Genomic DNA, 25,219 nt, shown 5'->3' with positions numbered 1-25,219 from the left:
TAAAAGCAATTGTCTTTTTATATATCAGTACCATATAAGTTGCAAAATTATCAGTAAACAAATAAAACTGAATGTGAGCTTGGTTTAAACAGAAAGTGTGTCAAAACCAAGATGTAAAAATTACATAGAGCAAATAGGTATTATTAATTCTATAAATCATTAAATCATTATTTTTTACTACAAACATTATGTAAAATAAAGCTACAATCTGTCTCTCTCTCTCTCTCTCTCTCTCTCTATATATATATATATATATATAAATATAAGGTATTACAATATAATTTCAGTCAACAAGCTATTTGTTTTACAATTATTTGGTAGAATTTCTATTTTATAAAATGGTATTCGGCTTGGCAATTCCACAAGCCTATGGTACTATGCTTTCAGCCCAACAGGAGAATGACCATGTCAAGGTCCCAATTGCCATCATTTGTTTCAAATGATTAGTGTCAATAATTACTTCCCTATTAATGAAATGCATCTGGTATCGCAAACAACATCATTATGGATTGGTTAATTGGATGAGTTTAGGCATATTAGCCAATATTACATCTAAGCATGGAGGGGTGCTGCTTTATGGTCCATTTTCAGCTAATTGCATTTTGGGCCCTTGTTACAAACATCATGAATGTGCATCTGCCATGAGAATCTTTCTCTCTCTCTCTGAATCATGATAGAAATGTAATTATCAAGTCAGTGAAGGTGTAGACAGCCGTGTCTGTTTGCATCCTCGCCTACCATCCAACATAGCATTAACAAAACATGTTCTGATTATCTGCTTGGAGAAAACAAATCTTTTAATATCTTTATTATATCTTTTTTTAGAATATATTTTCTGGACAAAGAAAAAACAAATGTGGTTTATAGTGAAGTATTCCCAATGGAAGTGAATGGGATCAATCTGTAAACATTAAAATAGTCACTATTTCAATAGTAGAGCCACAAAATTGTATAAATCTATCCAAATTTACAACTTTGCTGCCAAGACAACAAAGCCTTAAACCCTAAAATAATCATAAAAAATATGGAGAACAACTTAGGTCAATGTTTTAATAGAGGAGTCAAATTAGCACTTTTAAATAAGCTTTAACATTTACAGTATGCTTTTAAATTCTCGAAAAGTTTTACCCACTGACATATTTCAAACTTGATTTTTTTTAAGGTGTGTGTGTGTGGGTCAGTCAATCAACATTACTCCACAACTGCAGTAAACTGAGCTTAATTGAACCTGTAATATTCCTTGATATTCCCTGTAATATAACAAGAGATGTAGAGCTCCAAGATGGTGGAGGAAGAACTGCACTATGCATGCATTTCTTCTTATTCTCTTCCTAATAACAATAGTGTCACCTAACACAGTACAGAAACTCTGAAACATTGCTTCAGAATGATACTGAATGCAAAGGACCATAGGTGAAGGTCAGACGAGAAGCCTCTCTTCATAGGAGAACCTGAGGCAGAATGACCTCCTTCTTAGATTCTCTCCCCTTCTCTCCTCACTTACAGCAGTCTTATTCTTCCGTTCTTCTCCATCACATCACCCATATGACCCTGGCTAATGCTTGATGTCAACCCAGACTCAAAAACTCAGCTCCACTTTAGCTTGAGGTGGCCCGTGTCCACCAGCTCCATGGAAGGTTGACTGCAAAGGCGACATGCGTGTCAGGGTCACTGTCAGCCACTATCGGTCCTAATCCATCCCTCCAGAGCCAGTGGCGTCCATTCGTTCCCCTGAGCACCTGCTGACATTGCCCTATACCCTTCAGTACACTCTTCTCAGGCTGTGTAACAACCATCAAGCCCTGTCATACCACACCATCCGTTCCCCCAAGCACCCCGCACATCACAGGGCTGGGGCTGAAACAGGATGGAAGATGTCCTCTTAAGTTAGCATTGCTACGGGCAACATGTTTCAGTTTGGAACAGACCCTGGAAGACTTGGCAGACTCTGTCTGTGTCATTTAATTGAGACTCTTTGACTTCTTAAGGTCTTCATTATACAGCATGAGGCAATACAGGTCTAACACTGAGAAATGTGGAAAAGAAAGAGAAGTGAAGTGCACAATTTATCCATGAGAGGTTTCTCATTAAGAAACAAATACATCACAGTGCATCTGTGTGATTTCAAATGGCAGTTCTTAATGGTTTGCTTCAGGCCAAATTTTAGCTTAGACATCAAGAGGAGACCCAACACCATAGCAAAATTGTTTAATGTAGAGAAGTAACACCCTTAAAATAAAATATTACAATGTATTAAATGGGTCATGAAATGGAAAATCAAAACATATGCAACGTTTCAAAGGTTACTCCCCAAAGCTCACTCCCCAGTTTAAAATAAGAGTTTTTGTTTTCCACCCTTCTGAAACACCAGGATATAAAATCGAACCATTCTAAATGGATGTAGAAAGGGCTGGATTGGTAATCGGGCATACCGGGCATTTTCCCGGTGGGCCGACGCACCTAAGGGGCTGACAGAAGTTTTTTGTTTTTTTTTGCTAAGGACCATCACGCACGGACAGCGAGCAGCCAGTGGCACATTGGTTTGTCTCCTGTATTGACAGCGTAAACCATCCAATCACAATGCGCTATACACAGAGCGATTAAGTATTTTCCTCCGCCTATATAAAGATTCACCCCAACTTCTTCCTCGTCGGCATTTCCCACGTTTTCACAACAGATTTATCAAGAACAGGCTTGCTCTGCGGTGAGTGATGCGGGCCAAAGAGCCAGGCAGGAGGAGGAGAGGAGAGTAGTTGAATCTGTAAAGTGCTTGATAGGGACTCGCAACGGAGGCAGGCATCTAACATATCCAAATGTGTGTGCATGCCATGAGTGTAGAATAAATAACAGAGATGGGCACTCGAGTTAAGTGACTCGGACTCCAGTCGCATTTTTATAGACTTCAGACTCGTGGAAATTTTAAAAGGAATTCAAGTCTATCCTTAAATAACTGATATTCAAAAGGCGGACCGCATCCGCCGCCCGGCATCCATCCGGACCGCGAGCCGTAACACGGCACCATTTTAAGTGAACGGCGTGTAAAAACAGCAGAGCGGATCACGTAAGAAGCGCTCAGGGTCGTTAATGATAAATATCTTTCAGCGCTATATCCTCTAGTTTTTTTATCAAAAGCCAAACAACAACCATCAAGCCCTGTCATACCACACCATCCGTTCCCCCAAGCACCCCGCACATCACAGGGCTGGGGCTGAAACAGGATGGAAGATGTCCTCTTAAGTTAGCATTGCTACGGGCAACATGTTTCAGTTTGGAACAGACCCTGGAAGACTTGGCAGACTCTGTCTGTGTCATTTAATTGAGACTCTTTGACTTCTTAAGGTCTTCATTATACAGCATGAGGCAATACAGGTCTAACACTGAGAAATGTGGAAAAGAAAGAGAAGTGAAGTGCACAATTTATCCATGAGAGGTTTCTCATTAAGAAACAAATACATCACAGTGCATCTGTGTGATTTCAAATGGCAGTTCTTAATGGTTTGCTTCAGGCCAAATTTTAGCTTAGACATCAAGAGGAGACCCAACACCATAGCAAAATTGTTTAATGTAGAGAAGTAACACCCTTAAAATAAAATATTACAATGTATTAAATGGGTCATGAAATGGAAAATCAAAACATATGCAACGTTTCAAAGGTTACTCCCCAAAGCTCACTCCCCAGTTTAAAATAAGAGTTTTTGTTTTCCACCCTTCTGAAACACCAGGATATAAAATCGAACCATTCTAAATGGATGTAGAAAGGGCTGGATTGGTAATCGGGCATACCGGGCATTTTCCCGGTGGGCCGACGCACCTAAGGGGCTGACAGAAGTTTTTTGTTTTTTTTTGCTAAGGACCATCACGCACGGACAGCGAGCAGCCAGTGGCACATTGGTTTGTCTCCTGTATTGACAGCGTAAACCATCCAATCACAATGCGCTATACACAGAGCGATTAAGTATTTTCCTCCGCCTATATAAAGATTCACCCCAACTTCTTCCTCGTCGGCATTTCCCACGTTTTCACAACAGATTTATCAAGAACAGGCTTGCTCTGCGGTGAGTGATGCGGGCCAAAGAGCCAGGCAGGAGGAGGAGAGGAGAGTAGTTGAATCTGTAAAGTGCTTGATAGGGACTCGCAACGGAGGCAGGCATCTAACATATCCAAATGTGTGTGCATGCCATGAGTGTAGAATAAATAACAGAGATGGGCACTCGAGTTAAGTGACTCGGACTCCAGTCGCATTTTTATAGACTTCAGACTCGTGGAAATTTTAAAAGGAATTCAAGTCTATCCTTAAATAACTGATATTCAAAAGGCGGACCGCATCCGCCACCCGGCATCCATCCGGACCGCGAGCCGTAACACGGCACCATTTTAAGTGAACGGCGTGTAAAAACAGCAGAGCGGATCACGTAAGAAGCGCTCAGGGTCGTTAATGATAAATATCTTTCAGCGCTATATCCTCTAGTTTTTTTATCAAAAGCCAAACGCGCTTTATTCAAGCCCTTTCAGCTCCGTGCACTTTCTCTCTCTCTCTCCGGACGCGTGCCGGCACCAAGTTCAAGAGCTGTGTTTGCAGTTATTTTAACGACAAGAGAAACGTCTCGGGTTACTTATGTAACCATGGTTCCCTGAGTAGGGAACGAGACACTGCGTCCTCTAGGGGTCGCTATGGGGAACGGTATACCCACGCCACCATGCTGAGGGGAGTGCAAGCCAGAACCATGGCGAGCACTAAGAACCAACTCTACCATATTGCTATGGGAGTTGCCCCTGGGACGTTTAGACGGCTGTCAGTGACGTTATTCCCTACGGCCAAAGGCCTAGGCTACATACCCCAAACTACTTACCTGTTAGGGCCAGACTCCTGGGCCCGGGGTAGAGCTCAAGGCTTGGAATCAGAAACAGATTCCTTTAAGGGAATACGACCAAGAGCCTAGAATCATACTAGTCTTGGTCTGTCACACAGGGGCTACCGCACGTTTGTCTTGTGGTGAAGGAACTGTCTCAACAGATCCTTAGTAGCAATACCCTGTTAAGTAGGTATCCAGAGGATACATAGGGGGAGTGGTGCCCAAGGCAGAACCGGGGTTTTAAACCACTCAAAAAGAGCACGAAGTCTTGCGCGTAGCTCTTACCATACAGGATTTTTAGAAAAGTGGGCAAAGCATAACGTGCACACTTACCACTTATGTGGATTTTAGAAAAGTGGGCAAAGCATAACGTGCACACTTACCACTTATGTGGATTTTAGAAAAGTGGGCAAAGCATAACGTGCACACTTACCACTTATGTGGATTTTAGAAAAGTGGGCAAAGCATAACGTGCACTACACTTGTATACCGTTCTAGGGGTTCTCGTGGCACCCTGAAAAGGCAGCCTATAGATAAAAATAGCGTATCCCCAGACGCTATATCTACGGCTATAATGCTGGAGTGGCTAGCAGTAAATCTGTAGCTGGGGGAGAACATCCAGCTCTCAATGGAGAGGGAGCTCAACCTACAGCATGTTCCCATGGTGGAACAGCTAGCAGTTATTCAGCTGAGGGAGCAACACACTCAGTTCTCAAACCGAGACGGGGCTCGACCTGCAGCATGTTCCAAACTGGAACAGCTAGCAATAGTTTACTTAGCTGTGGGGGCAACACACCTAGTTCTCAGTCGAGAAGGGGGCTCGGCCTACAGCATGTTCCAATGCAGGAACGCTAGCAGTAGTTTACCTTGGCTGAGGGAGCACAAACCCAGCTCTCAACGAGAGGGAGCTCGACCTGCAGCATGATTGAAAATCAGAGGGGTAAGCATACTGCAGTCTAGCCAAACTCTCATTCAGGTAACCCTTTGATAAAAGGGGAGCATTGTCTCAATACTACCACGAGGACAGCCCATGGAGCGAGGAATCTAACTCCTCAGAGAGGATTAACGCTCGAAAGAAACATCATACTCACAATAACCCTCGATGGTGAGGGGGGTGATGCCTCAAGGGGATATCCTGGTGATCGGGAAAAACCCCTCAGGGCGACCCGGATACGGTAGACCAGTCAGGGTAGCATGAAAGCGTAAACCCCAGCCCGGACGTCCAGGAAATTTTCTGCAGTGACACCGGGGGCCTGATAATCACAAAACTCCCGCAGAAGCCTGTGTTATAGCCGCATGATCCAGGAAGTATGAAACCTTACTTACCTTCTGGACATATCTCGACGAGTGAAATAAACACTGCAAGTCGAGCACCCGGTTTCTGACCCCAGCACGGGAAACACTGCAAAGAAACTAGCAGAAGGGTACACACAACCACCAGTTCCATAGCACATACATATATTTATATACATATATTTAGACATGGATCGTACTCACCCACCACGGCTCCCGCGTTGGAGCTCTGTCCGGAAAAGCCTCTAGACCGGACCTTCAGTAAGGTGGTTACTATGATAACCATAGAACCAACCAAAACATCATAGGTCCAGAAGGAGACTGTTATGCAGGAAGCTTCCACCTGACCTCGGTCAGGTGGCGATATGGTGGTTACAGGGGAATTAGGAAGGGGAAGAAAGGGGTAGATGTTACACCCCCTGAGGGAAAGAGTGGATACCTAAGTATTACTCTGATCCGGACGAAAGCTCTGACGCCTTGTCTGGATCACATCCCTCAGGTCTTGCCTACCTCCCTTCGACCCACGATACTTCCTACCCCTACCCGCAGGCGGAGGAGGAGCGCGAGTCGCGACACTAGCCTTCTGTGCTCGTCTCTGATCCTCAAATCGAGACGGGCCAGGACCCCTGGGTTGTTCGGGCTCAGACCTGGACCTTCGTGGGATGAAGGTTTTGAAGGCCGCTGAGCGCGCCTTTGCCTCCCTGAACTTTTCGACGACCGTCTCAACGGATGTACCACAAAGTTCAGAGGGCGAAACCGGGGCATCGAGAAGAAAACCCCTTTCTTTCTTCCCGATGTCTGCCAGGTTTACCCACAGCTGCCTCTCCGTTACTACCATCGCTGCCATAGATCTGCCCATGGCAGAGGCAGCCTGCTTAGTAGCACGAAGAGCAAGATCCGTGGTGCGGCGTAACTCAGCCATCTCATCAGAAGAAAGGCCCTCGCCTTTATCCAGGTCTTTCAGCAGATCAGCCTGGTATGCTTGGAGCACCGCCATCGTGTGCAGTGAAGCAACAGCCTGACCTGCTGCTGCGTATGCCTTGCCAAAATGCTCTACTAGTGCTCGCCATAATATTAATAGATAGCTCTTACTTTTTCCTTGAAAATGCACGCTTCAAACAGAACAGTCAATGAAGACGAAGAAGAGAACGATGTGTAGCTCCCGGCACCGATTTATACTGTAGTCGCACCGGTAGTGACGTCATGGCTGTCGCCGGCCAACGAGTTGGTGTTTTTTCAATGTATGCTTCAGATACGAGTCACGACGAGGCGTTCCCCATAGCGACCCCTAGAGGACGCAGTTCGAAGTTCCCATGAAAGGGAACAACAATGCTGCAAATATAGTTATTTTTCATATTATCTATTTATAACCTATGACACTGACTGTTCAAACCAGATGTGACAAGACGTTTCTGATCTACATTTAGCATTATTAATCTGTAGGCTAAGAACATTGCACAAAAATAATCATGTCATTATAATTGGGGAAATTGTTGTTAGATGGCTAGGATAGGACTTGAACTTTGAAATTGTTAGTTATCTTTATTTTCTGCTCAAGATGAGAACGTTTTGATTATTGTAGCTACATTGTTTTTAGATAATGCTTTTAAGTAGGCTAAAATATTAAAATAGTAAAGATTTCTGGAGGAAAACCCTGAACAGAAACAGTATTTTTTCTGTCACATGGCCTCGCATGCATCTAAATGTAAAAATGCAATACATGTTCGGACCTTGTTCGGAAATAAAGAGATACTTTATTTGTATGGTCTAGTAATATCTGTGTCACAAATTTCCTTGTGTGGTACATCGGACTCTTAATATAGAATTTAATTACAGAAAAACTGTTTTGAACATGGTAATTTACTTTTTCCTTGAAAATGCACGCTTCAAACAGAACAGTCAATGAAGACGAAGAAGAGAACGATGTGTAGCTCCCGGCACCGATTTATACTGTAGTCGCACCGGTAGTGACGTCATGGCTGTCGCCGGCCAACGAGTTGGTGTTTTTTCAATGTATGCTTCAGATACGAGTCACGACGAGGCGTTCCCCATAGCGACCCCTAGAGGACGCAGTTCGAAGTTCCCATGAAAGGGAACAACAATGCTGCAAATATAGTTATTTTTCATATTATCTATTTATAACCTATGACACTGACTGTTCAAACCAGATGTGACAAGACGTTTCTGATCTACATTTAGCATTATTAATCTGTAGGCTAAGAACATTGCACAAAAATAATCATGTCATTATAATTGGGGAAATTGTTGTTAGATGGCTAGGATAGGACTTGAACTTTGAAATTGTTAGTTATCTTTATTTTCTGCTCAAGATGAGAACGTTTTGATTATTGTAGCTACATTGTTTTTAGATAATGCTTTTAAGTAGGCTAAAATATTAAAATAGTATAGATTTCTGGAGGAAAACCCTGAACAGAAACAGTATTTTTTCTGTCACATGGCCTCGCATGCATCTAAATGTAAAAATGCAATACATGTTCGGACCTTGTTCGGAAATAAAGAGATACTTTATTTGTATGGTCTAGTAATATCTGTGTCACAAATTTCCTTGTGTGGTACATCGGACTCTTAATATAGAATTTAATTACAGAAAAACTGTTTTGAACATGGTAATGGATTAAAACATAGCCTATAAATAACAGGCTGGATGTACAATAATCTTAACACCTATTTATTTTTATTTTTTTTTATAAAGCAGATCATAGAATATTTTGTCTATAGCCTATAAATCAGCTTCGTAAATAAGAAAGATTTCAATACATGATGATTCTAAATGAGATTTTTTTAGCGAGCCATTAAATGACTTGAGACTCGACTCGGACTCGTGACCTAAGACTGGAGACTTGACTCAGACTCCAGCGATAAAGACTTCAGACATGACTCGGACTCCTTAGTTAAAGACTTGTGAACATCTCTGATACATAAACACTATTTAATAAAACGTAAATTTGTCCTCCGCGCTTTTTTGGCCAAGTCAAGTCAAGTGTGTTCATAGATGTTTCCATGGGCCAATGCAAATAAATCTAGATTTAAATTAAAAAGACACAACATTGTCGGACCTGACGTTTTATTCTTATCCAAAACAACTATACGTGATATGAGTGTGATACATACATACCAGTCAAAAGTTTTTGAACAGTAATATTTTTTATACTTTTTAAAGAAGTCTCTTCTGCTCACCAAGCCTGCATTTATTTGATCCAAAATACAGCAAAAGCTGTAATATTATATATATATATATATCACCATATATACTGTATATGGTGGTGAGGCGCCTGGACCAAAAAATGCCTGGGCCGATTTTTTGTCCCAGTCCAGCCCTGGATGTGAACAAACTGCACCTCCAAAAACTATGCATACCCATTCAAAAGAAAAAATAATCAATCAATCAATCAAAATGTATTTATAAAACACAATAAAAACAACAGTAGTTAACAACTGTGCTGTACAAACCTTGCTAAAAAGACAGAAATATATATAAACAGTTTTTACCACAATGCACTAAAGAGGAGAAAATCAAAAACAAACACTGTTAGGTGACAGATCCTTATAAAAATGCATTTGTGAATACGGTTCAAGCAAGTTAGGTAGTGCCCCCTGAAATGAAGCGTTTGTGACAGAATTAATATTTTTACCAATATTTGAAAATGTTTAATGCATAAACAAATTTCATTACCATTTAATACATTATATATATATATATATATATATATATATATATATATATATATATATATATATATATATATATATATATATATATATACATAATTGCATCTCTAATTAATACATTAAATTAAGATTTATATTTTTTCCATTTACAATATTTTCTGTCCCCATCTCTGTGGCAATCATATATTAATTATCTATGACCTGCCACCCACTAGTTCAGAACCTCTAATGTTAAAGGTACTGAAATTAACAGATTGAATTAAGCTCCACCACTGTTTAACCAGTATGAAAATCCTGATCAAGAGGATCATCTAATGTTATTTTGAAATGCTTTGTTTGCAAAATCTGGCAGAACTTAACTAACGTCCTGTGCATAGTGCCAGCTTGTTTTCCACCAGACTTCAGGGACCCTTGAGGATTAGTGCTACCATCTGTCTGTATATACCATCCAGATGTGTTATATGAATACACTGATAAATATGTTTATGTTGACAGAAAACAGAGGGCTGTAAATGTAACAATCAAAAGAGGAGCATCAGTGCCAGATCCCTGCTAAAATTAGTCTACGTGCAATACATCTCTCCGGTCATTCAGTGGTCGACACTTGCCTTAGGGATCAAATCAACAAGCAACTAAAAGATGGCAGATGGGGCCAGTGCCCAATTTAGAGCTTATTTTTCTTATTTGTTATTTAGACTGGCGGCAATGAGGAGGCATGACTGTTTTTGTGGTGACCATGCCAACATAACATCACCCTGATGTGCACTAATGATCTGAAGCCCTGTGACAGAGTCATCTAAGCTCGCTTGTGAGAAGGTAAGAGTCACTCCACTAAAGGTCACAGTCTCCAAAATATGGAAAACAAATGTTGTCAGAACAATGAGCATTGATTTTTTTTCTTCATTTCTTAATGGACTCGCTGTAAATATAGTGACAGTCAAAGGCTGAATCATCTCTTTCAGGTAGCAAGAGCTCTTGTACTACTGAATGATTGTATTTTTAACCTCTTTGGTACCCCTTTGACGTAACTCACATGTTTTTGTTGCCCCATCCTGTGGAAACTGGGCTTTTTTTACAAACTGCATGGCAAAGGCAATACATCAGTTTCAAGTACAAAGTAATGAACTTCACCCCAAAACAACACTTAGAAAATGCAAAAACAAATGCTTATAGCTACACAAACTCTACCATGCACTTTTGCATTCTGAAATATATCAGAATGCAATTCGTAATACTTACATTCACAATTATGCCGATTCTTTTATCCTAAACTGTTAAGGTATCATTTCATCCATTGGGAATTGAACCCATGACCTTGGAGTTGTTAATGCCATGCTCTACTGTTTTGTGCTACAGGAATGAACGTAACAACACAAACATCCATTTTCATTGTTGCCACTTTAGTGGTGTGCAAAAACAAAATGATTCTAGCTATGCAAACTCTACCATACAGTTTTGCATTCTGAAATATATCAGAATGCAATTCGTAATATTTACATTCACAACCATGCCGATGCTTTTATCCTAAACTGTTAAGGTATCATTTCATCCATTCCCTGGGAATCAAACCCATGACCTTGGAGTTGTTAACGCTATGCTCTACTATTTTGTGCTACAGGAATGAACGTAACAACACAAACATCCATTTTCAGTGTTGCCACAAAGGCCACTTTAGTGGTGTCTCTTTCTGACTCTAGCTATTATAATTGGAGTATCTTTTGGTTTAATTGGTAGAGGTCAAGGTCACAAGTTTGATTTCTAGGGAATAAATAAAACTGACATGCATTATACTGCAAGTTGCCCTAAATAAAAAACATCTGCCAAACTGTATTGTAAAAATAAAGTCATATTTATGAACCTTTGTCTGAATAACAGAAACTTTGATCTAACGTTTTTACCCTGAAAATAACATACTATTGCACAGTACACATGCATAACATGAATGCACACTCTCAATGTGTTGTCCACCCTGCCAAAATTAGATTAAGCCAGACTAAGATTGTATGTTTTGATGGTTTTACAGGGTTTTGAGAATTTGACAGCCAGTCTTACTGGCTAAACCAGCTAATACCAGCTTGGCATGGCCAAGTTAAACTCCATTTAAACCAGCTTAAACTGGATAAGACCAGAAAACCACCTTAGGCTGGATTTGCAGTAGCTGATTTTTTTTACCTGCATTTAGCTGCATAAATCAAGTTGTTCTGGTCTCGCAGGAGTGCAACTGAGATATTATGTTTTTAATGGTAGTCAGCGTCAAAGCTTGTTTATGAGTGCACTGAAAAGAAATACCTTTTCATTAGTCCATGTAATTCCAAAGCGAAGTGACACATCTTTGACTTTAAATTATATTTGAAAGAAAATCAATCAAGTACATGATCAAAGCATCTTTGTGTGTTCAAAGTGCATCACAGTCACCTTGCCTCCCACTTTCAGGTTCACAGGACATCTGTTATCCCATGACCCCATCATTTCCACCATCAAACAACACATTTATACAAAGTTATCGAGATGGACATGAGAGCACCTTCAGGCATGGCTGAGCTTCAGCTTCACGCAGTGGCAAACCTCCTCAGATATCACGTGTGTTGATGCATCTGGCTAGACTGGGAACAAGTGATCCTGGCAATGCAGCGAAAGGCTTTTTCTGTGACTACATCTGCCAGTGCATTCTCATTTCCATCCAAGACCCTCGAAGGCCTGTTTCATAACAGCAGGCAGGCAGACTACGTTACTGCTGTCGCATAGCAATTACACCATTTATATATTCATTGCACTGTATGTTTTGAAAAATCACATTTAAGGATTGTTTGAATGACAACTTGGAAAAATCTATATATATATGGAAAATCTGATTTTATACATTCCAATTTAGACTCTACACGTCAATGATTGAGAGTGTACAAGAAATGCAACCGCAAATCAAGCAGCAGCAGTCTCAAATTCAGAGCTCCCTCTTCAAACATAAACCAGTAGACCCAAGGACTGCCCGACTCTGCCCAGTTAGCGCTCAATAAAACATCAAAGACAGAACACACAGACATCATCATCACACTCTCGCTTTCTTTCTCCACCCGTCTGCTTTTCTTTTTCTCTCTCAATCCGGTTGAATTCAGCCATGTATTACTGACAAGACAGATCATTCATCACATTTCCAAAGCATTCGGACAGAGAAAATCTCTGTCTTTCTCTCCTCCAACATTCACACGGACAGATAATGAGAATTGTTCTGTCAGATTCAGATCATTCCTCGGAAAACTCCTCACATTTTACAGACCGCCAAATCGGTTTCTATCTGCAGACTAAGTCATGGGCGTACCGGTAACACGAGTGGAGAGAATCATCACTATGGACAGGATAACAGAGGGGCCAGTTTCAACAGTCAGGGTTATTTATCATTCAATTATTTTAAATATTTCAGGGCAGACAGGATGTGCATGCAATCATGAATATTTCAGTCCCTCCTACAAAGGAGGGGGCCACTTGTTCACTACCGTCAGGGGAGTGCTCACACGCTCCTCAACGGAGCTGTGGGGCATTCACGCCCAAACCCAAACGGCTGTCCTTCAGTCTGGAAATAAATAAATAATAATAAAAAAAATAATATTCTGTCCCCTCTCCATCTGGCCTCAGTTGCGTGAAGCAGCAGAACAGATATGAGGCTGTCAAACCCCCTCCCATCATGCCTTCAATCTCTGTTTGCATTTTCACACCCCTCCTTTCTCAAACGTGGTCACAAGACGGCCACTAAATTGCTTCATGCGAAGGTGCCGCGGCTGAACTCATGGGAGAAGTGACAGGAAAAGTAATTACGTTGCGCGCAAGGAAAAGAAAAAACTGACAACAATCGGTCAGCCGCCAACTCTGAAAGTTGCGAGAGCATCTTAAGGTGTAGATTTAAATATTTCCCCTCAAAATGACATATAGCTGGTTTTAACCCCCTCCTCCCAACCCCTCACCTCTATTTCCGACAAATGGGAGATCCTGTCAAAATGAGGAGCGTCTCGCACTGTAATTATCCCCTTTGTCCCCCAACATCCCAGTGATATCCACCAAGGTGCGAAGGAATAAATCACGGTTTTAGCGCCAGACCTAAGCACTGATTAAAAGGCAATCCATTCCAGAAGCCTTCAACTTTAATTAAACAGAACAATTTATGTAAATAGTTCACAAAAACAACTCTGACTTACATCCCCCCCCATTTTCCTTTTCAGCAGTTGCTGCAGTAGACTGATCAGCTCTGTCAAACCTAAATTGCACTTGGTCGCACATGCAAGACATCGGACTTGACTAACATCTTACCTTAAAATGCTATTTGTGATCCTATACTCCACAGGCTGGCTGAAGCAAAGCAACGCACGACCCAAATCTCTTCAGTTTAGCCCCGCAAAACAACAAACACAAGAGCCTGAGATGCAAATCTATTTTCAACTCTTTTTGTCCTTGCTTCAGATTTCCCTTGATTACTCCCTGCTTTTATAATCCTGTTCTTTTCTTCTCCGTTATTCTTTTTTCTCGCCTTGAACGTCTTCTGTTTTCAATACCAGGGCTGAGGGATGCTGCCTGTCTCTGTGAGACTGAGAAAGGAAAAAGAGAGAAAGAGAGAGAGAAACGGAGGCAGCTCTCCTCCTCGTGCGCAAGGTCCTTCCGTCAGTGGCTGAAGGCAGCAGCTGCGCTCCAAACCTCGAAGAATCCCTTAGCTCACCCTCCACAAGAGCTCACATCCTAGATAACTTTCAGACTTGCACGCACAATCCGCACTCCACATCGAGACTGGAAAGGAGCACAAACCTATAGTGTTTAATCCGTGAGTCAGTTATTTTTTTTTTCTGGATTGTGGATTTAATTGTCTTTTCTCCCACCCGGCACAATGTCTAGATGCTCTGCGTATTGAACATAGCACTCGCTCTCTTTCTCTCTCTCTCTCGCTCTCTCACACGCTTGCACATATGCACACACACGCTTGCCCTCCCTCTCACAGTTCTTTCCACCCCCTCCATCTATCCATCTCTCCCTCCCTCTTTCACACTCTGTCGCTGCATGAGAGTCTGACAATTACTGCATTTGTGTTCGGAGTTATGTCAAAGATAAAGGATTGCTTCCTAATTTCCTTAAGCAGGAATAACACGCGGCTCCATATGCGAAGGAGAACGTGCAAATAACGTAAAAAAAATGAATGAATGAATGATAATGAAGGGAAAGCATGCTCTTCACAGCTGTTCCTGTCTCCTGAGCAAGCACACCATCCACCCCTCCAAGGAGAAAACTGTACCGTTACCGGCGGAAGGGTCACCATTCAGTGTTGGCCAACTGTCAAGAGTGATTGAGGAGGTAGATGAAAATAGAAGCAGATGAAGCAAGCAGATCAGAGCACTACCAGGAAGCAAGGACAATATGCATCGAACAGCAACCGTGGAATCATATAATTAGCGGCATAAACAAAATTGCCAATTCCCTTATCGCCTCGACACATATATGCAGGGAGAAAAGCCTCCGGGGAGTTAGTGAATGAGAGGCAGTGGCAGAACTAATAAAAAACAAAAAGAGGATTGGCCTGAACAATGGTATGAAGCGGAAGAGTCTTGCTGTATCTGGGCCTAACCGGGACACACACACAAACACACACAAATAAACAGAGATGACATATTTGGCCTACTAAGTTGTTTGGAACTACTTTTAATGAACAATTCTGCAGACACTGACATTTTGAGGTGTGGGTAGCTTATATTTATGATTAGCTGCATGGTTTTACTAGTGTTTGCATTAAAGATGTAATTTTTTGATGATAAATAGAGTCAGCTTAATATGTAGGTTGATTTCCCAGGAGAGTGTATACACTGACTGACTCTCACTATCAAAACACTGTTGTTCATTTCAACATTCCAAACAGCCTAATAAAGCAAAATATATGGTTTTGGGGAGTGGGACCATCTATTTCATCAAGCAATGGTAGGGGTAAGTGATCGGGAAACCTGTCTCAAAACAGTCATTGTTTTGACAAAAATATACTTCAGATTTAAGCATATATGTATAACAAAAAGTTTATTAATTTGCATTTTAAAACTGCATTTTAAAAACTGGGTTATTCAGCACTATTCAGCAAAGACATTTAGAATGTAACTAAATATATCAATTTCAAATAAATGCTCTTCTTTTGAGCTTTACGTTCAAATCATTTTGACTAATAGGAAATGTTTTGTGAGCACTAAATCAACATTTCTGATTTCAACATTTTCAAAATCATATGACAATGAATATTGGAATATGGCTGCTGAAACTTTGTTGAACCTACAGCTTTGCCATCATGAGAATAAATTACATTTAAATATATTTATATTGTAATAAAATCAATCAAATGTATTTACATTGTAATAATTCTCTATATAGTATTTTTTTTTAATTACAATTATTTAATGTATAAAAAAATAAAATATTATATATATATAACAAACAATGAACAATAGCATATTTATTAATTTACATTGACCTACACTATTTAAAAGGTTCTGATGTAGAAAATGAATCCCTACTGTTAGTTCTATTATTATATTATATTATATTATATTATATATATTATGAAGTCATTTTATCACTATTCATTAAATCTGTCACCCAACAATGCAGCAACTCTGTCTAGAAACTAGCACTAGCACTTTTAAGAAACCTTTTTACTATAAATTTAGGTTATCATGCAACTTTAATCAACCGGCACCTTTCAAAACTAGAAAACTGATGAACAGTACTAAGGTGTAGAAACGTCTCAGGTTACGTATGGGAGAAACGGGCCTGCAAGAACTCCAGCACTGTACCAACCGGGCAGTTAACTGGGTCGAGCTGGAGGTCTCCACACCAAGAAATGAAAAGTTTCCACTTCAAGGCGTACCCTGATTACACACGAGGTTCAGAGCCCGTCACGCTGAAGGGCATTCCTCTAGTGTTTCTGACGCAGCTCGAGTTCCTGAAGAGGAACTCATTCATATATTCCGATATATTAAATATTGAAAGAGAGTAAATTTTACCAATGCCACTTTGCTCATTTTCTGGCATAAAAGGACATACTAAATTGTGACTCCATCTGTTGTACTTTTGCAGAAACTCACATATTTGCAGATGAAAAAGCAAACAAACAAACAATATGAATGTTCATATAATATAATGGAATACGTTTAAATGCTTATTTAGAAGTGATTTTTGTGTACTTCTGTCTACTTTTATGAACATAATTAAAGTAAATTAGATATAGGAAGAGTGAGAGAAAACACACTAGCATGTGACTGTATTTCTAAAGAAGAACAAGGGTCAAAAAAATAAATAAATAAAGATTTCAACATAGTGTGTTGATTAGTATCGAAACTCTTCATGTCCTATGAACAATGCACATAATCACCAAAAGCCTCCAAGTTCACTCAGTCTGGCACCAGACATTAATAACTCAACAGAAATCCATACATCCCCACAATGACATAGAACAAATATTTATCAACTGCCATTGCCAGATGAATAATTATGGTTTAGGTGTTTTAGTCATCTTTTGTGTCTGTTAGTCATGATGTTATACATCAAGGCCATAACAACAAATTCAACTGACTGTAACCATTCTAATTTATTCTAAATAAATCAAAGCAATGCTGACATTATACAGTCTAACAGACAGTGTTTACGAATGAGGCACAATATGTTCTTAAGCTCAATCATTAAAAGAGTCTGTCACTGTGGACGTACTCTGTTCAGCATTAAGTCAAAATGAGAATAACATTTAATGTGGTGTAACATGGTTACATTACAGTTACAGCATGAACTGATAATGAACTGCTAAACAATTCAGCACTGACGGTCTTCACAATAAAATCAACTGGACTTCAGTTCATCTCTAACAGAAGAATCGTAAAGGCCTGATTTTCCCCCTCCTGTGGTGTTGATAATGGAGGAGAAGACACATTTGGCCTGATCCACATCTTAAGAGTTGTTTTAGCCTTCCAATCAAATGTTTTAGAGAGAGAAAAACATTCCAACAAGGGCAAACAAATAGTGTTTAATATTTCTAATGAATGCTGAATAGAAGAGAAAACCTCAACTGTGCCAAGCCATCAAGCATCCATCCACAAATTACTTTGATTGAGAGGATCTGGTGGCCAGCAGCAAGATGCAGAACGGCTAATAAATTACTTTAGATAAAAAAATAAAAAGTGATAAAGCAGTCTGCCAAAAAGCGGCGACTCCTCCTTTTGAAAAGTTATTAACTGAACACTAAAGGAATACGTAGCTCACACACAAATGGTTGTTTCACCATGTACTTCTATCCCTTTTCTTTCTTTTTTTTAATCACAAATCTCCAAAAAGCATATACATACACTACCATTCAAAGGATAAGATTGTTTAATGTTTGACAAAAAGGCTCATGCTCAATAATGCTCTAGGTTGCATTTATTTGAATTAATATGTAAAATGCAAAATATATGTCAAATTATTCCTGTGTGATGAAGCAGAATTTCTAAAGTTTATTCCTCTAATAACACACATCTGGCTGAAATATGCTTGCACTTTCTGTAACTTAAATCTTCATATATATAAGCCACATTTTTTAATCAAAATAAACTTGCTCTCACATAGCTGTGCTTAAGATTAGCATTCAGTCCTTTCATCCAGTTACATGGCACTATAGGTGCTGGGTCCCTACCTTGTTCCACGCATAGTTGTAATTGAAGCGAGTGAGGTGAGAGAGTAGAAAGTGTAACTCATACTGTGTGTTCTGCGTATGCAGTGCAACCTGCAGATAAGCAAAGCTAAACCTTCTGGCAGATACCATGGCACGACCAGTACAGTATCCCATTTTCCAGGTGCACCTATTCACCGATGATCTAGTCACGCTGTTCAGTGTAGTATGCAGAGTTACCTGTGGGTCCCTAACCCATCGACATTATGATGCCTGAGCAGACAGGTGTGTCACTGAACATAAGGTCAAATAAATGAATGTAAAAAGTCAAGCTGCTTGCTTAGTCTGCTGAAAAATGACAGGATTTGTCAGAGTCATGGTGCAGTGGGTAGTGCGCATGTTGTTGTAATCCTTCTCCAGTCACTTTATCGTCTCTCAACTGTCCCAGACCGGAATTTTCCCTCCAAGTCTCTTCAGAATTAGTTTAGGTTGTATTTGCACCTGGTATTAGCATCCATCTCAAGTGATACAATCACAAGCGGTCACCTGAGAAATACTGCTGTTTAGACTTCATCTAGAATGTGTACTCTGTGACCAAATGGGATCAGATTGCAATGGGAGGGTTTCATAAATCGTGACTGCATGTCTCACTATAGTGTATAACTGCATACTGATAAACAAACAAACAAATAAATAAATCAATAAATAAACAACAACTATTATTATTATTATTATTATGTACAGGGATAGCTCCCCCAAAATTGAAAACTTCGTCACTAATTATTTAGAGGCATGCATCATGGTACTCTCATAAACCGGTGTCAAAGACTGACATGGAAGAGAAAAAAATTGTTGAATAAAGTTGTTATTTTTGTTTATTTGTGCACAAAAAAGTATTCTCGCAGCTTTGTGAAATTACGGTTGAACCACTGATGTCACATGGACTATTTTAACGATGTCCTTACTACAGTTTTGTGCTTGGGAACATTTCAGTTGCATTGTTGCTGCATGGTCAGAAAGCTGTTAATTAAACACCTTATGGGTGAGTAATTAATGACAGTAATAATAATAATACTTGACAACGGCTGTTGAAGTTTTAGAAAAAATAATGCACAGCTGAGGTAATAATGTGGCCACAAAGCTGCAATACTATTTTATTGATAAAGTCGTAAAATTATGTGCAGGAGAAAGCAAGCATACATTCTGTTGATGATAATTTATTTTTGTTTCTTTTTTTTCCATTTTTATCCTATTGTTTGTTAGCTACTGTATATGTTGGTTTTGGTCAGTGTTTCTGTGGGTTTTGGTTGTTGTGCTGTTGTAGGCTGTAAGGAATTTTGAAATAACTGAAATCATTTGGCAAAGTGATATTGAACTGTGATGTGGTCAAGACCTGCCAGGAACTACTTTAGCTGTGCATTCCCTGAAAAAATAATGGATCAGATTCAAGCATTCAACACCCCCCTTAGCACAATATTATTTTTAGCAGCACACATTAGCACTTCTACAAATGCGAATCACATGCATTTTGACTAATAATAAGAATAATGTTAAATTAATGATAATTAATTAACAATTAGTAGTAGTAGTAATATCAGGGGCAGCAGCATAGATTAGCACTTCTACAAATGCAAATATGGTCATGAGCATTTCCAACTACCTTCAAATGTGGTTTGATTTAATGTTTGGCATCGTGTTGGCACCTGAATGTCACCATGTGATTGGATTATTTGAGAATGATGTTAATACCAGGTGTAAACATGGTCTTTTAACAGGAAAAAAAAAAGATTCACTACTGATTCACAATGATGAAAATAAATTACAGCAATACTGAAATAGGCATTTCTTGCCAGCTCAAAGCTATTTATAGAACTATGATATGCTTCACGCTGAGTCTCATGAGTGATCTTCTGATTCTGTGTGAAAAATGCTGGCCCCTGTATGTCAGTTTAGGCTTGTAGCTCATTATGATTGAGTTTAAGCACTCTAGTGTTGTTCTGAGGAGAAAAATATCATTTATATAAAACATTTAAGTCTGGTTTTAACACAGATGTGTGTATGCATAACAAATAGGGCAAATAATACAATTATTAGAAGGCTCTGCTAACCAATCATATTTGTTCTAAACACAAAGTTAATCTTCTTACATAGCATTTACATTTCTGTCAGCAATAATCAAATGTATTGCAATTAAACAAATGATTACAGCTTAACAGTTCCCTTTCAGTCAGTCACGTTCTAGGTTACTTGTGTAACCCCCGTACCCTGAAGGAGAGAACGGAGACGTTACGTCAGTCGTGGCTGACGAATTGGGATCTCGCCCGAGAGCCCAATCACCTTCGAGTGTTAACTAAACAAGCCAATGACAGTTGGCGTGCGTGTTTCGCCACGCGCACCCCGCCCCGCAGTGCGGGTATAAAAGGAGAGCGCGTGCAAACGCACATCAGCTTTTCACTTCGGAGCCGAGCCTTCTACAGGACGAATCTCCACGAGTGTTCGAGAGAAACAGCTGGCGTTGGTGTGACGGCGTATCAGCGGGGGTTGCCATCCAGGCTGCTGAAACCTCGGCGGGCTGCAGCTTCCATTCTGCGGTCTCGCAGCGACCTCCCCTGGGCGCTTCAGCGCTCTCTCTAAAAGAGTGTTTTTCCATCTAAAAGAGCAATTTCTAAAAGAGCTTCACGAGCGACGGGCGTCTTTTTAAAGATGGCTTCCCGCTCGTGCGTTTCTGGATGCGGTCGTTTCCTGCCTTCATCTGACGGTCATGATCACTGCCTCTCGTGCTTGGGCTTACAGCACGCTGAAGCAGCGCTCATGGATGAGTCATCTTCTCAGTGCGGGAACATGACCATTGCGACGTTGCGGTCTAGATACCTCCTCATTAAACGGGGGGTATCCCCCTTGCCATGCCCCGCTCTAGCTCCTCTGGTTCTCGGAGGGCTACTTCGGTTCATGGTCAGGGAGACCTGATGGTTACGGTGAGAGCTTCCCCGTCGAGTACGTCTCCGCGGGCCTCTCATTCCTTAAGCATGTCGCACTACCTGGTGCTTCCGGACGAGTGTGCTGGGTACTCGGACAGCCGCCTCCGGTTCCATTCTTCCCGGAAGTGCCTGAGGAGGTTACTAAGTCTTGGAAGGCACCTTTTACTGCCCGAAACAGACTTGGTGCCTCCTCCGTCCTCACCAACCTCGACGGGGGGGCGGTCCAAGGGTATGTGGACATCCATCCGGTTGAGCGCGCGATTGCCATGCAGCTCTACCACCTGGAGAGGTAGTCCACGCCTTCCGTCCAGGGCCTGTAAGTTCTCGTCCGCTCTGACGGCTAAGGCTTACAGTGCTGCTGGACAGGCCGCTTCCGCCCTGCACACCATGGCCCTCCTGCAAGTCCACCAGGCCAAGGCGTTGAAGCAGTTGCATAATGGTGGTGCTGACTCAGGTGTGCTGCAGGAACTGCGCACGGCGACGGACCTCGCGCTTAGGGTGACGAAAGTCACAGCGTGGGCCCTGGGTCAGACGATGTCCACCATTGGTGGTCCAGGAGCGCCACCTATGGCTGACCTTGGCGGATATGAGGGAGGCCGACAAGCATCGCTTCCTGGACTCCCCGATCTCCCAGGCGGCCTATTCGGCGAAGCGGTGGAGGGCTTTGCCCAACAGTTCTCCGCCACGCAGAAGCAGACGGAGACGTTTAGACACATCCTGCCCCGGCGGTCTGCTGCTGTCCGCACCCCACCGCCGGCTACAGCCCCTCTGTCTTCTCGTCACCGAGGGCGCCCTCCTGCCTTCACAATGGCCGCAGCGTGGAGCTGGCTGCAGGAAACCGGCGCAGCCCGCCTCTGCCCCTGCCAAGCCCGTGAAGCGCCAAAGCAGGCGGCGTCCCTGAGACGGGCGACCCGGAGCTCTTGGATCCTGCTCTTCAGGAGATGGTGACCGCAGGAAGAGAGCCGGGTGGAGAATCTTATGTTCCCATTTGTTTTTGTTCCGCCACTGGCTACCAAGCCAGTGGTACCCAAAACTTCAATAAAAGAGCAGTTTCCTTTGCCTCCGGGTCCCAAGAGGGCGAGGACGGCGGTGCACGAGACCCAGTCTCCACACGGCCGGCCCCCTCTCCCTTCACTAATGGGCAGCAGGGTTCAGTTCAAGGACGCTACGCCTCCTCACGAGCCCCCGGCCCAGCAGTGGAGCCAGTTAAGTGGCGCACCCTCAGACCCCACCCTGGGACGCGCGGCCTCCCGGGTTGGGTCCCTGTGTTCCACTTCGCTGCCCCACTGCGGGTACGTCGGTGGTCTCCCTAGTCCCGCTAGTCCGGTCACTAGGGGCCTGGTTAGCGCTCCCCAGGCCGTCTCGCTGGCTCCTGAGAACCATCAGACTCGGCTACGCGATTCAATTCGCCCGGCGCCCTCCCAAGACTATAAAAAGTAGAAAAGGCTGATTTGTTGTATATCGAGCAGGTTGCCTCATGACCATCTGAATGCATTTTATCTCAATAATCCCCTTGAATGGACCTTTTTGCACAGGAAATATGTTATTAATGACTGACTCCGAATAGTACATTTCTACAAGGACTGAAGACTATCGCTGCATTCACACCACTAGGTGTCGGTGTACAAATCTGACAGTAAATAATCACATAAACAATATATGCACTAACTTTTGCCATTTCTTTGTGAACCATTTTAATCCCTTAACAAAGCTGTTTGCTTCATGAGTATGGCAAAGTAAGTTCCATAATGGAGGTTTTTCAGATTTGTCTGTCATTTGATGCGTCAACAAAAATACCGACACCTCTGCCTAGCCGCTGTCCTATCTTCTGCCCCAGCTGGTGTGGGGGGACCTGCCGGCTTCCGCAGGGCACTGGAGGGGGTCAGCAATAGTGGCGTTTTCCATACGGATCCCAATTCGTCAGTCACGACTGACGTAACGTAGAACGTGACTGACTGAAAGGGAACGTCTAGGTTATTTGTGTAACCTTCGTTCCCTGAAGGAGGGAACGGAGACGTTACGTTCCGTCGCCACAGTTGTACCACCGCTGTATGGCCGGGGCATGTAGTCTCGGCTCCTCAGTGAAAAACTGATGTGCGTTTGCACGCACTCTCCTTTTATACCCGCACTGCGGGGCGGGGTGCGTGTGGCGAAACACGCACGCCAACTATCATTGGCTTGTTTAGTTAACACTCGAAGGTGATTGGGCTCTCGGGCGAGATCTCAATTCGTCAGTCACGACTGACGTAATGTCTCCGTTCCCTGAGGTTACACAAGTAACCTAGACGTTCCCTTCAACTTTCAATCACAATTTTAACCTTAATTGAAAGGTTAAATATACATTCACCATTCACATTCGACAAAGTCAATTTCTCAGATCCACTTACGGCTGTTAGCTCTCAATAAAAATGAGTTATCGTTTTGATGACCAGAATGAGTAATTTCATTGAAATAATATAACGTTGTAATTGAGGTCAACCAGAGAGAGGTGTAGTGGGTAAAGGGATAGAAAGTGTACCTGAGCTTTCTTTTACAAGGAAATACAAAATAAAACATGTATCCATAATGTTTGAATCAACACAATATGAACAAATAATGATGATGAAATGATGATGAAAATAACACTAACCATGACATGCACAAATCTACTGAGTTTAATAAAAAAATAATACTAAAAGAGAAGCTTCAAACACTATGAGGTGTTAAAAAAAATCACAAATTGTTGGCATGCAGTTGAGAACTCAGAGAGGCTGCTAGAAACTACACTGTTAGTTGGTCAATGTTAGTTAGTACTGTAAGCAATGTAATGTTTTGATTTGTTGGACAGACTTTATCACACTTTCATCATGAATTTAGAACTACTGATTAGTCCCTTAAGTATCCTTAAAAAAAACCTTGTTGGACACTTGTGCCTCAAGGTTCTTGTAATGACTTCACTCGCCAATTGATCAACAAAGCAACTCATATAGCATGTCTAAGCACATCTAATTAGTATAATATGGCTCATTAGTCCTAATTAAAACTAGAGTGGTGACAGGCTGTCTAAACAAACTCCCATATAAGACTGTACTGTAAGTTCAGTGTTAATTACTAGGTATATTGACTGGAATAGTGTCATACAAAGGAAGTTCTGAACAGTAAAATTAAGCAATTGGGATGCCCTTTGATGCATGTTTAAATTCAGCACAAAAAAAAAAAAATCTGTTACATTAAACACACCAGGTATAGCTTTGTAAAAAGAGAAGGCTGTTCAAAAAGTACACTAAGATGTTGAAGATTGCTATTTTAGATATGTGCACAACTGACATTTCCAGTATATCGTACTCTGTTACTAACGTAACCTCGGTTCCCTGAGATATGGGAACGAGTACTGCGTTTTGCTTGACACATATGAGAAAAAGCCTTTTTTTCTCCTGAACTGAAGCCTTTTTTTCCTTCACGCAGTGAAACTGCACGGCCATTTGTTCGTGCAGTGTATTAAAAACTAACCAATGACTAGGCAGCGGAGCTGCACGAGCCTATGGCGACGAAGCCCGCCAAAGCCTGCCAAAGCCTGCCAAAGCCTGCCAAAGCCCGCCAGAATGGGCGGGGCATCTGGCTATATAAGTGGGCGCTCGCCACAGAATTCTCAGGTTACTTTGACTGAAGCGACTACTGAGACGTGCAGCTACATAGCACGGCTAGCAATGCAGTACTCGTTCCCATATCTCAGGGAACCGAGGTTACATTAGTAACCGAGTACGTTCCCTTTCGAT

The 25,219-nt window shown here is 41.7% G+C and overlaps 1 long non-coding RNA gene across 1 annotated transcript in view; it reads right to left on the bottom strand.

Moving 5' to 3' along the window:
• Positions 1 to 14,715, bottom strand: part of LOC107586064 (uncharacterized) — a 98,041-nt gene extending 83,326 nt beyond the window's left edge. The window contains exon 1 of the long non-coding RNA XR_001609314.1: positions 14,136 to 14,715. This is a non-coding gene — a long non-coding RNA (uncharacterized lncRNA). The remainder of the gene's footprint in view (positions 1 to 14,135) is intronic.
• Between the last annotated feature and the right edge of the window lie 10,504 nt (positions 14,716 to 25,219).

The sequence above is a fragment of the Sinocyclocheilus grahami genome, unplaced genomic scaffold, assembly GCF_001515645.1.
Source record: "Sinocyclocheilus grahami isolate Dianchi unplaced genomic scaffold, SAMN03320097.WGS_v1.1 scaffold77.1, whole genome shotgun sequence".
NCBI lineage: Eukaryota > Metazoa > Chordata > Actinopteri > Cypriniformes > Cyprinidae > Sinocyclocheilus > Sinocyclocheilus grahami.
The sequence above is the reverse complement of the archived record's forward strand: the minus strand, read 5'-3'. Positions and strand labels throughout refer to the sequence as shown.